Genomic DNA, 15,959 nt, shown 5'->3' on the forward strand with positions numbered 1-15,959 from the left:
CGCAACCGGAATCGCGACGGGACGACGATCCATAAAGAAACGGGTTTTGAAAAGAGATTTGGAGTCGCCACCATAGTTTATTTTGGAAAACTACGGAAAAACCATAAAATGATAAAGCACGGTCCACTAAAACCAAAGATTGGGTTCGGGAGTCGGTTACGCGTGGGGAAGGTGTTAGCACCCCACAACGCCTGCCCTAAGGCAGTACCTTTAACTAAATGCACGGATATGATGCGGTTTTTAAAATGTTTAATTATCCCCTAAAATAAAATTCTAAATAAACAAAACATATTTTTTAGTTTTTTGGGCGCGACAAGGATTGACCTTGCTCCTACGTATTCTCATTGAAAATGAGAAATCAGGGTTACGTAGTTCTAGTTAAGAGATTGTTTGTTGTTTGGAAAAGCAGATGTTTTTAATTTTTGGAGATTTTATGTTTTTTAATATTTTTGAGAAAAAGAAGGTAATGAGTACTAGGCCAACGCGAACGGTCGCACGAGTACTCATACCTTTAAAATGATATTTAAATATTTTTAATCATCTTTTTTTTTTAAAAAAAGAGAAATAACGATATTAAGCACTAAGACGATGCGGACGATCACACGAGCACTCATACCGTTATTTACTTATTTAGGAAGACTTGAGAGTATTGAGTGCTAGGCTGATGCGGACGATCGCACGAGCACTCGTACCCTCGTTTAATATTACGTAAATAAGAGAGAAAAGTATTGAACACTAGGACGATGCGAACGATCACACGAGTGTTCAACTTTTAAACGTATTTTTTTGAAATTTTATTTAAGAAAAGGTTTTTAGCACAAGGACGACGCGAGCGGTCACATGTGTGCTTAACCTTCAAAACGTATTTCTTTTGTAAATTTATTTAAAGAAGAAGAAAAGGTTTTTAGCACAAGGACGACGCGAGCGGTCACACGTGTGCTTAACCTTCAAAACTATTTCTTTTGTAAATTTATTTAAAGAAGAAGAAAAGGTTTTTAGCACAAGGACGACGCGAGCGGTCACAAGTGTGCTTAACCTTCAAAACTATTTTTTTTGTAAATTTATTTAGAGAAGAAGAAAAGGTTTTTAGCACAAGGACGACGCGAGCGGTCACACGTGTGCTTAACCTTTAAAACAAATTTTTGTAAATTTATTTAGAGAAGAAGAAAAGGTTTTTAGCACAAGGACGACGCGAGCGGTCACACGTGTGCTTAACCTTTAAAACAAATTTTTGTAATTTTCTATTTTATATATGTATATAAGTAAAATTATTATATATATATATTTTGAAATAATTGGATATTTAAAAGAAATAAATAAGATAAAGTAATAAAATAAAAATGAAATGAAATAAGATAAATAAAAAGACAAATGAATAATTAAATAATAATAAAAATAGGGGTACCAAATTAAAAATAATATAATGTCGAACGGTCAGTCTAAAAGCTTGGATAACGAACGGTCCGTGGTAAAGGCCGAACGTACGTTAGGAAAAGATTCAGAGTCACGAGCGCTCGTTGTGGAGAGGTGACGAACGTACGTTGAGAAAAATAGACTGAATGACGAGCGTTCGTTGGGTGATACGACGAACGTACGTTGAGTACAGTAAGGTAGATGACGAGCGTTCATTGGATGATGTGACGAACGGACGCTGAGAAGAGGAGGCTAGTCGACGAGCGCTCGTTGGGTAGATGAGGTGGGATAACGAACGCTCGTTATGGAAGAGCGTTCGTTGGGAAGCTGTGGGAAGTGGAGGCCGAATGACGAGCGCTCGTTTGGGACGAGCGTTCGTTGGGAAAATGAGGTTGGATGACGAACGAATGACGAGCGCTCGTTTGGGACGAGCGTTCGTTGGGAAAATGAGGTTGGATGACGAACGCTCGTTATGGACGAGCGTTCGTTGGGAAGATGTGGCTGGATGACGAACGCTCGTTATGGACGAGCGTTCGTTGGGAAGATGTGGCTGGATGACGAACGCTCGTTATGGACGAGCATTCGTTGGGGAAATGTGGCTGGATGACGAACGCTCGTTATGGACGAGCGTTCGTTGGGAAGATGTGGGAAGCTGAGACCGAATGACGAGGGCTCGTTTGGGACGAGCGTTCGTTGTGAAGATGAGGCTGGATGACGAACGCTCGTTATGGACGAGCGTTCGTTGGGAAGATGTGGGAAGTGGAGACCGAATGACGAGCGCTCGTTTGAGACGAGCGTTCGTTGGGAAGATGTGGCTGGATGACGAACGTTCAAAAAAAGCCAAAGGTTCCTGGACGTACGCTCGATTTTGGGCCTGGCCCAATTGAATGGTTTCTAACCTAGAATTTCCTAGGGGTTCTACCTTCCCACTCTCATTCACTCCTCATGCTGCTCCTCTCAAATGAGGCCAATGCTTCCTTCTCTCTGATCAAAAGGGTTCAGAGACACTCACTTCTGTCACTCAACGACCACGTCTTCTTCCGATTGACCACCGCGGACCAGACTAGCCACCGCAACGAAGGTGGCCACCGTATCACTGCCTCTACGGACCAGCTACCATGCCGTCTTCTCTCTCGATCTATCCAGCGCGCCACGCCGCGCCATACCGCGCCACTGCTTCCTTGCTCTTGTCTGCACTCTCCGATACTGGCAACCCAGGGAGGGGTTCGTCTCCGCCAGTTCAAACATGCGGGCTGCCTCTTCTTCGTCGAGCTCTCCGCCTTTCACCGCCGAGACCATCGTCGGCCATCGCTCCAGCTCATCCCTTCATTCTTGGATTGTGCGATGGGTTTTGGATTTGGTTTGTTGAGATTGGCCGTGAGCGTGAGAGTTAGGAAGGAGAGAGGGAACGTGGTGAAACAGAGAATGAATGGAAGGGGAGGTTGGTGATGAGGGAACTCATGATGTTCAGAGGAAAAGCATTCATGATGGAATAAGCATAAGAAGCAGTTATGCAGTAAGCGGTCATGATGAGTCTGGATGTACAGATGAAACAGAGACTTACCTGTTGCTACGGCTGCTGCTATCGTTCGCTGCGTAGTCGGTGATCTCTTCTCGCCGGTGCCGGTGCCAATGCTGACTCTGGATGATGATTCCAGATGATGGTTCCTCGTGTGCCCTCCTTTCCCCTTTTCCTCTCTCTGATCCAAAACAATCCTCTCCCCAAAATCTTTGGAATCCTCCTCGTAACCACCTGGTCCCCCTTTTTTTTTCCAAAAAAATCTTAGAAAAATCCTTTCTAACAACCTTGTCTCCCTCCTTCAGACACGCGTCCCATTCATCCTCTCCCCCTTTTCCACGTTTTTTTTTTATTTTTTTTATTTTTTTATTTCAATTTTATTTTATTTTTTAATTATTTTTAATTTTATTTTTCAATTTTTTAATTATTTTGATTAATTAACTCTATTAAAACAAATTGAAAATACGAAATAAAATAGAAATTGAATTAAAAGCAAAGATCTAAATACATAAAAATAGAATAAAACAAAAAGGTAAAATAAAATAAAAGGAAAATAATAAATAACCAATAAAAACAATCTTTTACAACCCGGACAAAATTGAGTGTTGACACATCCATTTCGTCCACTTCTTCCACTTTGTCAACTTCCTCCACTTCCTCCTCTACTTCGTCCACTTCCTCCACTTCGTCCACTTCCTCCACTTCGTCCACATCGTACACTTTGTCCACTTTGTCAACTTCGTCCACTTCGTCAACTTCGTCCACATCGTCAACTTCGTCCATTTCGTACACTTAATCAAGTTCGTCAACTTCTTCAACTTCGTCAACTTCCTCCACTTGCTCCACTTCCTCCCCGTATTCCACTTCCTCCAGTTATTCTTACAAGTCGTCCACTTCGTCCACATCCTCCACTTCCTCCACTTCCTCCACTTCCTCCACCTCGTCCACTTCCTCAACTTTCTCCACTTCGTCCACTTCCTCCAATTCGTCCACTTCGTCCACTTCATCCACTTCGTCCACTTCGTCCACTTCGTCAACTTTTTTTCAACTTCGTCCACTTCGTCGATTTCGTCCAGGACTTCCTCCTCTACCTCCTCCACTTCGTCCACTTCCTCCACTTCGTCCACTTCGTAACCTTCGTCCACATCATCGACTTCATCCACGTCGTCCACTTCGTTAAGTTCGTCAACTTCTTCCACTTCGTCAACTTCCTCCACTTCCTCCACTTCTTCTACTTCCTCAAATTATTCTTGCACTTCGACCACTTCGTCCATATCGTCCACTTCCTCCACTTCTCCACTTCCTTCACTTCCTCCACTTCCTCCTCTTCCTCCACTTCCTCCACTTCCTCCACTTCGTCCACTTCGTCCACATCGTCAACTTCGTCAACTTCGTCCACTTCCTCCTCTACTTCGTCCACTTCCTCCACTTCCTCCACGTCCTCCACTTCGTCCACTTTGTACACTTTGTCCACTTCATCAACTTCGTCCACTTCGTCAACTTCCTCCACATCGTCAACTTCGTCCATTTCGTACACTTCGTCAACTTCTTCCACTTCGTCAACTTCCTCCACTTGCTCCACTTCCTCCCCGTATTCCACTTCCTCCAGTTATTCTGCCACTCCGTCCACTTCGTCGACATCCTCCACTTCCTCCACTTCCTCCACTTCGTCCACTTCCTCCACTTCTTCTACTTCCTCCACTTCGTCCACTTCCTCCACTTCGTCCACCTCGTCCACTTCCTCCACTTTCTCCACTTCCTCCACTTCCTCTAGTTCGACAACTTCGTCCACTTTGTCAACTTCGCCAACTTCGTCCACTACCTCCACTTCGTCCACTTCATCCACTTCGTCCACTTCATCCACTTCCTCCTCTTCGTCCACTTAGTCCACTTCGTCCACCTCGTCAACTTCATCCACTTCCTCCACTTCGTCCATTTCGTCCACTTCGTCCACTTCGTCAAATTCCTCAACTTCGTCAACTTCCTCAACTTCGTCCAGTTGGTCAACTTCCTCCACTTCCCCAACTTCCTCCACTTCCTCTTCGTCCACATCGTCCACTTCCTCCACTTCCTCCACTTCGTCAACTTCGCCCACTTCGTCCAGTTTGTCAACTTTGCCAACTTCGTCCACTTCATCCACTTCCTCCCATTCGTCCACTTCGTCCACTTCGTCCACTTCGTCAACTTTGTCAAATTCGTCAACTTCGTCGACTTCGTCAACTTCCTCCACTTCCTCAACTTCCTCCACTTCCTCCACTTCTTCTTCCTCTTCATCCACTTGCCATACTTCCTCCACTTCCACCACTTCCTCCACCTTCTCCACTTCGTCCACATCGTCAACTTCGTCAAGTTCGTCCACTTCGTTCATTTCGTCCACTTCTTCTTCCACTTCTTCCACTTCGTCAACCTCCTCCACGTCCTCCTCGACTTCCTCTAGTTCGTCCACCTCCTTCACTTCGTCCGTTTCGTCCACTTCGTGCACTTCGACCACTTCCTCCATGTCGTCGACTTCGTAACCTTCGTCCACATCCTCAACTTCGTCAAATTCGTCAACTTCTTCCACTTCGTCAATTTCCTCTACTTCCTCCACATCTTCCACTTCCTTCTCTTATTCTTCCCCTTCGTCCACTTCGTCCATAGCGACCACATCCTCCACTTCCTCCACTTCCACCACTTCCTCCACTTCCTCTCCTTCCTCCAGTTCCTCCACTTCCTCTACTTTCTCAACTTCGTCCACTTCGTCAACTTCGTCCAGATCGTCAACTTCGTCCATTTCGTACACTTCGTCAAGTTCGTCAACTTCTTCCACTTCGTCAACCTCCTCCACTTGCTCCACTTCCTCCCCGTATTCCACTTCCTCCAGTCATTCTTCCACTTCGTCCACATCCTCCACTTCCTCCACTTCCTATACTTCCTCCACTTCGTCCACTTCCTCCACTTCGTCCACCTCGTCCACTTCCTCCACTTTCTCCACTTCCTCCACTTCCTCCAGTTCGTCCACTTCGTACACTTCGTCCACTTCGTCCACTTCGTCAACTTCGTCCACTTCGTCGATTTCATCCAGGACTTCCTCCTCTACTTCCTCCACTTCGTCCACTTCCTCCACTTCGTCCGTTTCGTCCACTTCGTCCACTTCATACACTTCGTCCACTTCCTCCACTTCGTCCACTTCGTAACCTTCGTCCACATTGTCGACTTCATCCACGTCGTCTACTTCGTCAAGTTCGTCAACTTCTTCCACTTCGTCAACTTCCTCCACTTCCTCCACTTCCTCCAATTATTCTTGCACTTCGTCCACTTCGTCCACTTCGTCCACTTCCTTCACTTCGTCCACTTCGTCCACTTCCTTCACTTCCTTCACTTCCTCCACTTCCTCCACTTCGTCCACTTCGTCCACATCGTCAACTTCGTCCACTTCGTCCACATCGTCAACTTCGTCCACTTCGTCCATTTCGTCCACTTCTTCTTCCACTTCTTCCACTTTGTCAACTTCGTCCACTTCCTCCACTTCCTCCTCTACTTCTTCCACTTCCTCCACTTCCTCCACTTCGTCCACTTCCTCCACTTCGTCTACTTCGTACACTTTGTCCAGTTTGTCAACTTCATCCACATCGTCAACTTCGTCCATTTCGTACACTTCGTCAAGTTCGTCAACTTCTTCCACTTCGTCAACTTCCTCCACTTGCTCCACTTCCTCCCCGTATTCCACTTCCTCCAGTTATTCTTCCACTTCGTCCACTTCGTCGACATCCTCTACTTCCTCCACTTCCTCCACTTCCTCCAGTTCGACAACTTCGTCCACTTTGTCAACTTCGCCAACTTCCTCCACTTCGTCCACTTCGTCCAGTTCATCCACTTCGTCCACTTCGTCCACTTAGTCCACTTCGTCCACCTCGTCAACTTCGTCCACTTCCTCCACTTCGTCCATTTCGTCCACTCCGTCCACTTCGTCCTCTTCATCAAATTCCTCAACTTCGTCAACTTCCTTAACTTCGTCCACTTGGTCAACTTCCTCCACTTCCCCAACTTCCTCCACTTCCTCTTCGTCCACATCGTCCACTTCACCCACTTCTTCCACTTCCTCCACTTCCTCCAGTTCCTCTACTTCCTCCACTTCCTCCACTTCGTCAACTTCGCCCACTTCGTCCAGTTTGTCAACTTTGCCAACTTCGTCCACTTCATTCACTTCCTCCCCTTCGTCCACTTACTCCATTTCCTCCACTTCGTCAACTTCGTCCACTTCGTTCACTTCGTCCACTTCGTCCACTTCGTCAAATTCGTCAACTTCGTCCACTGATGAACCAATATTTTCCTCACTTCACTTAGTTTAATGTGCTAGAATTAGTCGGGGAATTATGCTTAAACGTCCGGTATTTTCCTGTTTTTCGTAATTGTGCTTAATTTGATCGGAAATTCTTATTTTAACTAATTTGAATTATCTGAGCTTATTATTTTGCATTATTAATTATGGGAAAATTTTGGATAACTTTTTGGGACATTAGAAAGCTAAATGAGAAATGGAAATTGAGCCAATGCATCTTAGCCATTTTTATTTTCGCTGGCTGCCGCGTGAATGTTGTGTCAACTTGTGTGTCTTCGTTTGAGTTCAATTCTTATCCGTTTTCCATGCAATTTTTTTTCATAGTTTCGTCTGGATGTCTATTTTAACGTATAGTTTTTACTTTGTTCAAATTCGTTCTGTGCTGTTCCCAGTATTTATTTTACTCTCATATGTCAGTCCAGTAATTACTGTTTGAGTGATTTCTAATCTGTTGCATTGTTTGCTTGCTGTTTAGTAATTGTGGTGGCTGGAATTGATCATTGGACAGTGCTAAAACCTCCCAACACTCTTAAACAAGGAATCCAACAGCTTGGGAGGCACTCACGGCCTCCACATCTCATAATTGTGCTTTAAGAGGAAAAAGTGCAAGCTGCCACATTGGAGAATTTTTCTTTGGAAAATTAAATGTGTGAGTCCGTGAAGCTGGAAGGAATGAGGGGGCCACCACTCACATTATTTTACATTGGCTTAGTAAAGCTCACGGGAAGGAGGTAGCAGGCAGGAGAGGAAATTCATTCTTTTGGCTTAGGAAAAAGTGTAGCTGATTTAATTTGGAGAAGCTTAAAGGGGTGTGACGGCTGGAAGAAGTGAAGACGCTGATCCACTTTTCTTTTTGGAAGCACACGTTTATTCCAGCAGCACTTTTGGAGCATCCAGCACGTGAATGAAAGGGGCTTCATTTAGTGAAAAGAAAGAAACCACATGGGCCCATAGAAGACAACACGGAGAGGTGCACACACAGATTAAGAGGTGCACGGCCGGGACACGCTGGCAGCAGGCTGAAGTAAGCTTCATCACGGCCCAAAGGAGTCCAGCAAGCCTTCAATTCCAGATCTCAGCGAGAAGTGGAGTGGCTTTCATTCGGAGATGTTCTTCCAGCAGCAGCAACACGGCCCAAAGCACACAGTAGCAGCCTTGTGTCCAGCCGAGAAGCGTTCCAGTAGCTTGGGAGTCAGCACGTTGGGCTTCATTTTCCAGCAGCCTCCATGGCCCAGCAGCAAGAATGGGAGGTGCACAACACAGCAATAAACGGACACACTCTTTTGGGCTGGAGCTGCAGGACCACGGAGGATGCTTTTTGCTGTGAATGAGGTGACCTAGTAACTGAAAACGGAGGGGGGAGCACTGTTACATTAGATTATCTTTCACTGAAAAGAAAAAAAACACACGGACATTGGGAGATGGAAGGTTACGGCTGAATAGAGAGCTCCAAGCAGGAGATGGCACATTGAAGGCGCTAGTTTCGTTTTCAATTAAGAAGCACACGATGTTAGGGAAAAGCTCCACGTTAATTTAATTTTGCTGATTTACTCATTGCCCTTTTAAATTAGTTCATGCATTTTTTTTACTTTGAAGTTTTCAGTCTATCAATGAATGTGCAGCGTTGGTGTGCAAGGTGATTCATAAATGAAGTTTTGATTTTTATTCCAGCAACGAGAAATGAGTGCTTCTTTCTTTAGACAATAGCATCACGGTGATTGATTAAGTTTGAAAACTGCTTTCCATTTCGTCCAGCAGCTGCACATCCACGAGAACTACATGGTGATGATTCATGGAGAAAGGGGTCTCTCGGGTTTTTTTTTTTCCAGCAGTAAGCACACAGTGATTTTAATTTGAGAAGTTCACACACTTTTTCTTGAAGTTTTATTCTAGTTGCATGGAGTTTCTTGTGCCTTTCACTTATTAGCATGTTGCATTTCTTTTTATTCCCGCTGCCATGATAATGTTTTCTAATTTATTTTCTTTGTACTTTTTCGTAGCACTTCATTTATTAGGTCTCATTTTCTTATTCCAATTCCTGCTGCTTGTGAAGTTGCTCTATGCATTAAATTGGTTAACGGAATCTTGCATTTAATTTCATTCCAAGCTGCAACGTGTTCTTCACTTTCTAGTTTAATCGTTGTAGTTAAATACAATACCATGTATTTCTTTATTATCCACTTCGTCAACTTCCTCAACTTCCCCAACTTCCTCCACTTCCTCCACTTCTTCTTCCTCTTCGTCCACTTCCCATACTTCCTCCACTTCCACCACTTGCTCCACTTTCTCCACCTCCTCCACTTCGTCCACATCGTCAACTTCGTGAAGTTCGTCCACTTCGTCCATTTCGTCCACTTCTTCTTCCACTTCTTCCACTTCGTCAACCTCCTCCACTTCCTCCTCTACTTCCTCCAGTTCGTCCACTTCCTCCACTTCGTCCGTTTCGTCCACTTCGTCCACCTCGTGCACTTCGACCACTTCCTCCACTTCGTCGACTTCGTAACCTTCGTCCACATCCTCAACTTCATCAAGTTCGTCAGCTTCTTCCACTTCCTCCACTTCCTCCACTTCTTCCACTTCCTTCAGTTATTCTTCACCTTCGTCCACTTCGTCCATAGCGTCCACTTCCTCCACTTCCTCCACTTCCTCTCCTTCATCCACTTCCTTCACATCGTCAACTTCGTCCACTTCGTCCATTTCATCCACTTCTTCTTCCACTTCGTCCACTTCGTCCCTTCGTCCACTTCGTCAACTTCGTCAACTTCGTCCACTTCGTCCGCTTCCTCCACTTCCCCAACTTCCACCACTTCCTCCCCTTCCTCCACTTCCTCCACTTCTTCTACTTCCACCACTTCCTCCACTTCTTCCACTTCCTCCACTTCCTCCACTTCGTCCATTTCTTACATTTCGTCCACTTCGTCAACTTCGTCCACTTCCTCGACTTCCTCTACTTTGTCTACTTCGTCCACTTGCTCCACTTCGTCCACTTCGTCAACTTCGTCCACTTTGTCAACTTCCTCAACTTCGTCGACTTCCTCCACTTCGTCCACTTCGTCCCAATCGTCCACTTCGTGCACTTGGTCCAGTTTTTCTTGCACTCCCTCCACTCCGTCCACTTCCTCCACTTCCTCCACTTCCACTACTTCCTCCACTTCCTCCAATTCGTCCGCTTCCTCAACTTCGTCCACTGCCTCCACTTCCTCCACTTCCTCCCCTTCCTCCACCTCCTTCACTTCCTCCACTTCCTCCACTTCCTCCACTTCGTCGACTTTGTCCACTTCGTTCATTTCGTCCATTTCGTCCACTTCTTCTTCCGCTTCTACCCCTTCTTCCACTTCGTCCACTTTGTAAACTTCGTCCACTTCGTCAACTTCCTCCACTTCCTCCACTTCTTCTTCCACTTCGTCCACTTCCTCCACATCGTCCACTTCCTCTATATCCTCCACTTCGTCCACTTCGTCGACTTTGTCAACTTCATCCATTCATCCATTTCCTCCACTTCGTCCACTTCCTCCACTTCTTCCATTTCGTCCACTTCGTCAACTTCCTCCACTTCGTCCACTTCCTCCACTTCCTCCACTTCCTCCACTTCGTCAACTTCCTCCACTTCCTCCACTTCCTCCACTTCCTCCACTTCCTCCACTTCTTCTTCCGCTTCTACCCCTTCTTCCACTTTGTCCACTTTGTGAACTTCGTCCACTTCGTCAACTTCCTCCACTTCCTCCACTTCTTCTTCCACTTCGTCCACTTCCTCCACATCGTCCACTTCCTCTACATCCTCCACTTCGTCAACTTCGTGCACTTCGTCGACTTTGTCCACTTCCTCCACATCGTCCACTTCCTCCACTTGCTCCAATTCGTCCACTTCGTCCACTTCGTCCATTTCGTCCACTTCGTCCACTTCGTCAACTTCCTCCACTTCCTCCACATCCTCCACTTCCTCCACTTCTTCACCTTCCCCACTTTCACCTTCCTCCACTTCCTCCACTTCGTCAACTTCGTCCACTTCGTCAACTTCCTCCACTCCGTCCACTTTTTCAACTTCGCCAGCTTCTTCCACTTCCTCCACTTCGTCCATTTCGTCAAATTCGTCAACTTCGTCCACTTCGTCAACTTCCTCCACTTCCCCAACTTCCTCCACTTCCTCCACTTCCTCCATTTCCTCTTCGTCCACATTGTCCACTTCCCCGACTTCCTCCACTTCCTCCACTCCTCCACTTCCTCCACTCCCTCCATTTCGTGCACTTCCTCCACTTCCACTACTTCCTCCACTTCCTCCAATTCGTCCGCTTCCTCAACTTCGTCCACTGCCTCCACTTCCTCCACTTCCTCCACTTCGTCCATTTCGTCCACTTCGTCCACTTCATCAACTTCGTTAACTTCCTCCACTTCGTCAACTTCCTCCACTTCCTCCACTTCCTCCACTTCCTCCACTTCCTCCACTTCCTCCACTTCGTCGACTTTGTCCACTTCGTTCACTTCGTCCACTTCGTCTATTTCTTCTTCTGCTTCTACCCCTTCTTACACTTCGTCCACTTCGTCCACTTTGTAAACTTCGTCCACTTCGTCAACTTCCTCCACTTCCTCCACTTCTTCTTCCACTTCGTCCATTTCCTCCACATCGTCCACTTCCTCTACATCCTCCACTTCGTCCACTTCGTCGACTTTGTCCACTTCATCCATTCATCCATTTCCTCCACTTCGTCCACTTCCTCCACTTCTTCTTCCGCTTCTACCCCTTCTTCCACTTCGTCCACTTCGTCCACTTTGTGAACTTCGTCCACTTCGTCAACTTCCTCCACTTCCTCCACATCTTCTTCCTCTTCGTCCATTTCCTCCACATCGTCCACTTCCTCTACATCCTTCACTTTGTCAACTTCGTGCACTTCGTCGACTTTGTCCACTTCCTCCACATCGTCCACTTCCTCCACTTCCTCCATTTCGTCCACTTCGTCCACTTCGTCAACTTCCTCCACTTCTTCCATTTCGTCCACTTCGTGCACTTCGTCCACTTCGTCCACTTCGTCAACTTCGTCCACATCATCAATTTCGTCCACTTCGTCAAATTCGTCAACTTCGTCAACTTCGTCAACTTCCTCCACTTCCTCAATTTCCTCCTCTTCCTCTCCTTCCTCCACTTCCTCCACTTCGTCCACTTCTTCCACTTTGTCCACTTCGTCAAATTTGTCAACTTCGTCCACTTTTTCAACTTCCTCAACTTCCCCAACTTCCTCCACTTGCTTCACTTCCTCAACGTCTTCTACTTCCTCCACTTCCTCCACTTCTTCCACTTCCTTCACTTACTCCACATCGTCCACTTTGCCTATTTCGTCCACTTGTTCTTCCTCTTCGTCCACATGGTCCACTTCCTGCACTTCCACCCCTTCCTCCACTTCCACCACTTCTTCTACTTCCTCCACTTCCTCCACTTCTTCCACTTCCTCCACTTCCTCCACTTTGTCCATTTCTTACATTTCATCCACTTCGTCAACTTCGTCCACTTCCTCGACTTCCTCTACTTTCTCTACTTCGTCCACTTGCTCCACTTCGTCAACTTCGTCAACTTCGTCCACTTTGTCAACTTCCTCAACTTCGTCCACTTCCTCCACTTCCTCCACTTAGTCCACTTCGTCTACTTCCTCCACTTCGTCCACTTCGTCCACTTCGTCAACTTCGTCCACTTCGTGCACTTGGTCCAGTTCTTCTTCCACTCCCTCCACTCCGTCCACTTCCTCCACTACCTCCACTTCCACTACTTCCTCCACTTCCTCCAATTCGTCCGCTTCCTCCACTTCCTCCACTGCCTCCACTTCCTCCACTTCCTCCACTTCCTCCACTTCCTCCACTTCCTCCACTTCCTCCACTTCCTCCACTTCCTCCACTTCCTCCACTTCGTCCATTTCGTCCACTTCGTCAACTTCGTCCACTTCGTCAACTTCCTCCACTTCGTCCACTTCGTCCACTTCGTCAACTTCCTCGACTTCCTCCACTTCCTCCACTTCCTCCACTTCTTCCCCTTCCCCACTTTCTCCACTTTCTCCACTTCGTCAACTTCGTCCACTTCCTCCACTTCCCCAACTTCCTCTACTTCCTCCACTTCCTCCACTTCCTCCACTTCGTCAACTTCGTCCACCTCGTCTATTTCGTCGATTTCTTCTTCCACTCCGTCCACTTCCTCCACTTCCTCCACTTCCTCCTCTACTTCCTCCACTTCCTCCACTTCCTCCACTTCGTACACTTCGTCCACTTCGTCAACTTCCTCCACTTTGTGAACTTTGTCCACTTCGTCAGCTTCCTCCACTTCCTCCACTTCTGCTTCCACTTCGTCCACTTCCTCCACATCGTCCACTTCCTCTACATCCTCCACTTCGTCAACTTCGTCCACTTCGTCAACTTTGTCCACTTTGTCCACTTCCTCCACATCAAGCACTTCCTCCACTTCCTCCACTTCCTCCATTTCGTCCACTTCCTCCACTTCGTCAACTTCGTCCACTTCGTCAACTTCCTCCACTTCCTCCACATCCTCCACTTCCTCCACTTCTTCCCCTTCCCCACTTTCACCACTTCCTCCACTTCGTCAACTTCCTCCACTCCGTCCAGTTTGTCAACGTCGCCAGCTTCGTCCACTTCCTCCACTTCGTCACTTCGTCTATTTCGTCAAATTCGTCAACTTCGTCCACTTCGTCAACTTCCTCCACTTCCCCAACTTCCTCCACTTCCTCCACTTCCTCCATTTCCTCTTCGTCCACATTGTCCACTTCCCCCATTTCCTCCACTCCTCCACTTCCTCCACTTCCTCCACTTCCTCCACTTCCTCCACTTCATCCACTTCCTCCACTTCGTCCACTTAGTCCCCTTCGTCCACTTCATCAACTTCGTCCATTTCGTCCACTTCTTCCTCCACTTCCTCCACTTCCTCAATTTCCTCCACTTCCTCCTCTTCCTCCCCTTCCTCCACTTCGACCACTCCCTCCACTTCGTCAACTTCTTCCACTTTGTCCACTTCGTCAAATTTGTCAACTTCGTCCACTTCGTCCACTTCGTCCACTTCGTCCACTTCCTCCTCTTCCTCCCCTTCCTCCACTTTGTCCACTTCGTCCACTTCCTCCTCTTCGTCCACTTCTTCCACTTTGTCCACTTCGTCAAATTTGTCAACTTCGTCCACTTCGTCCACTTCGTCAACTTCCTCCACTTCGTCTACTTCGTCCACTTCCTCCACTTCCTCCACTTCCTCCACTTCCTCCACTTCCTCCACTTCCTCCACTTCGTCCAATTAGTCCACTTCGTCAACTTCGTCCACTTCGTCCACTTCATGAACTTCGTCAACTTCGTCCATTTCGTCCACTTCTTCTTCCACTTCTTCCACTTTGTCAGGTTCGTCCACTTCTTCTTCCACTTCTTCCACTACGTCAAGTTCGTCCACTTCCTCCTCTTCCTCCACTTCGTCCTCTTCCTCCACTTCCTCCACATCATCAATTTCGTCCACTTAGTCAAATTCGTCAACTTCGTCCACTTCGTCAACTTCCTCCACTTCCTCAATGTCCTCCACTTCCTCCTCTTCCTCCTCATCCTCCACTTCGTCCACTTCCTCCACTTCCTTCACTTCCTCCACTTCTTCTACTTCCTCCACTTCCTCCACTTCCTCCACTTCTTCCACTTCCTCTACTTACTCCACATCGTCCACTTTGTCTATTTCGTCCACATGGTCCACTTCCTCCTCTTCCTCCACTTCCTCCACTTCCACCACTTCCTCCACTTCATGTACTTCCTCCACTTCGTCCGCTTCGTCCACTTCGTCCACTTCGTCAAGTTCGTCAACTTCGTCCACTTCGTCCCCTTCCTCTACTTCCCCAACTTCCTCCACTTCTTCCCTTTCCTACACTTCCTCCATTTCTTCTACTTCCTCCACTTCTTCCACTTCCTCCACTTCCTCCATTTCGTCCACTTCGTCAACTTCGTCCACTTCCTCGACTTCCTCCAATTTCTCTACTTCGTCCACTTTCTCCACTTCTTTCACTTCGTCTACTTCGTCCACTTTGTCAACTTCCTCAACTTCGTCTACTTCCTCCACTTCGTCCACTTCGTGCCAATCGTCCACTTCGTCAACTTCGTCAACTTCGTGCACTTCGTCCAGTTCTTCTTCCACTCCCTCCACTCCGTCCACTTCCTCCACTTCCACTACTTCCTCCACTTCCTCCAATTCGTCCGGTTCCTCCACTTCGTCCACTGCCTCCACTTCCTCCAGTTCCTCCACTTCGTCCACTTCGTCCATTTCGTCCACTTCGTCAACTTTGTCCACTTCGTCAACTTCCTCCACTTCGTCTACTTCGTTAACTTCCTCCACTTCGTCAACTTCCTCCACCTCCTCAACTTCCTCCACTTCCACCCCTTCCTCCGCTTGCTCCACTTCTTCCACTTCCTCCACATCCTCCACTTACTCCACTTCGTCAACTTCGTCCAATTCGTCAACTTCGTCCAATTCGTCAACTTCATCCACTTCGTCATTTGTCCACTTCCTCCACTTCATCCACTTCCTCCACTTCGTCAATTTCCTCCACTTCCTCCATTTCGTCCACTTCGTCCACTTCGTCCACTTCGTCAATTTCCTCCACTTCGTCAACTTCCTCCACTTCCTCCACATCCTCCACTTCTTCCACTTCATCCCCTTCCCCACTTTCTCGACTTCGTCAACTTCGTCGACTTCGA

This window comes from Vigna umbellata, chromosome 2, assembly GCF_029865625.1.
Source record: "Vigna umbellata cultivar VRB3 chromosome 2, Vumbellata_1.0, whole genome shotgun sequence".
Lineage (NCBI taxonomy): Eukaryota > Viridiplantae > Streptophyta > Magnoliopsida > Fabales > Fabaceae > Vigna > Vigna umbellata.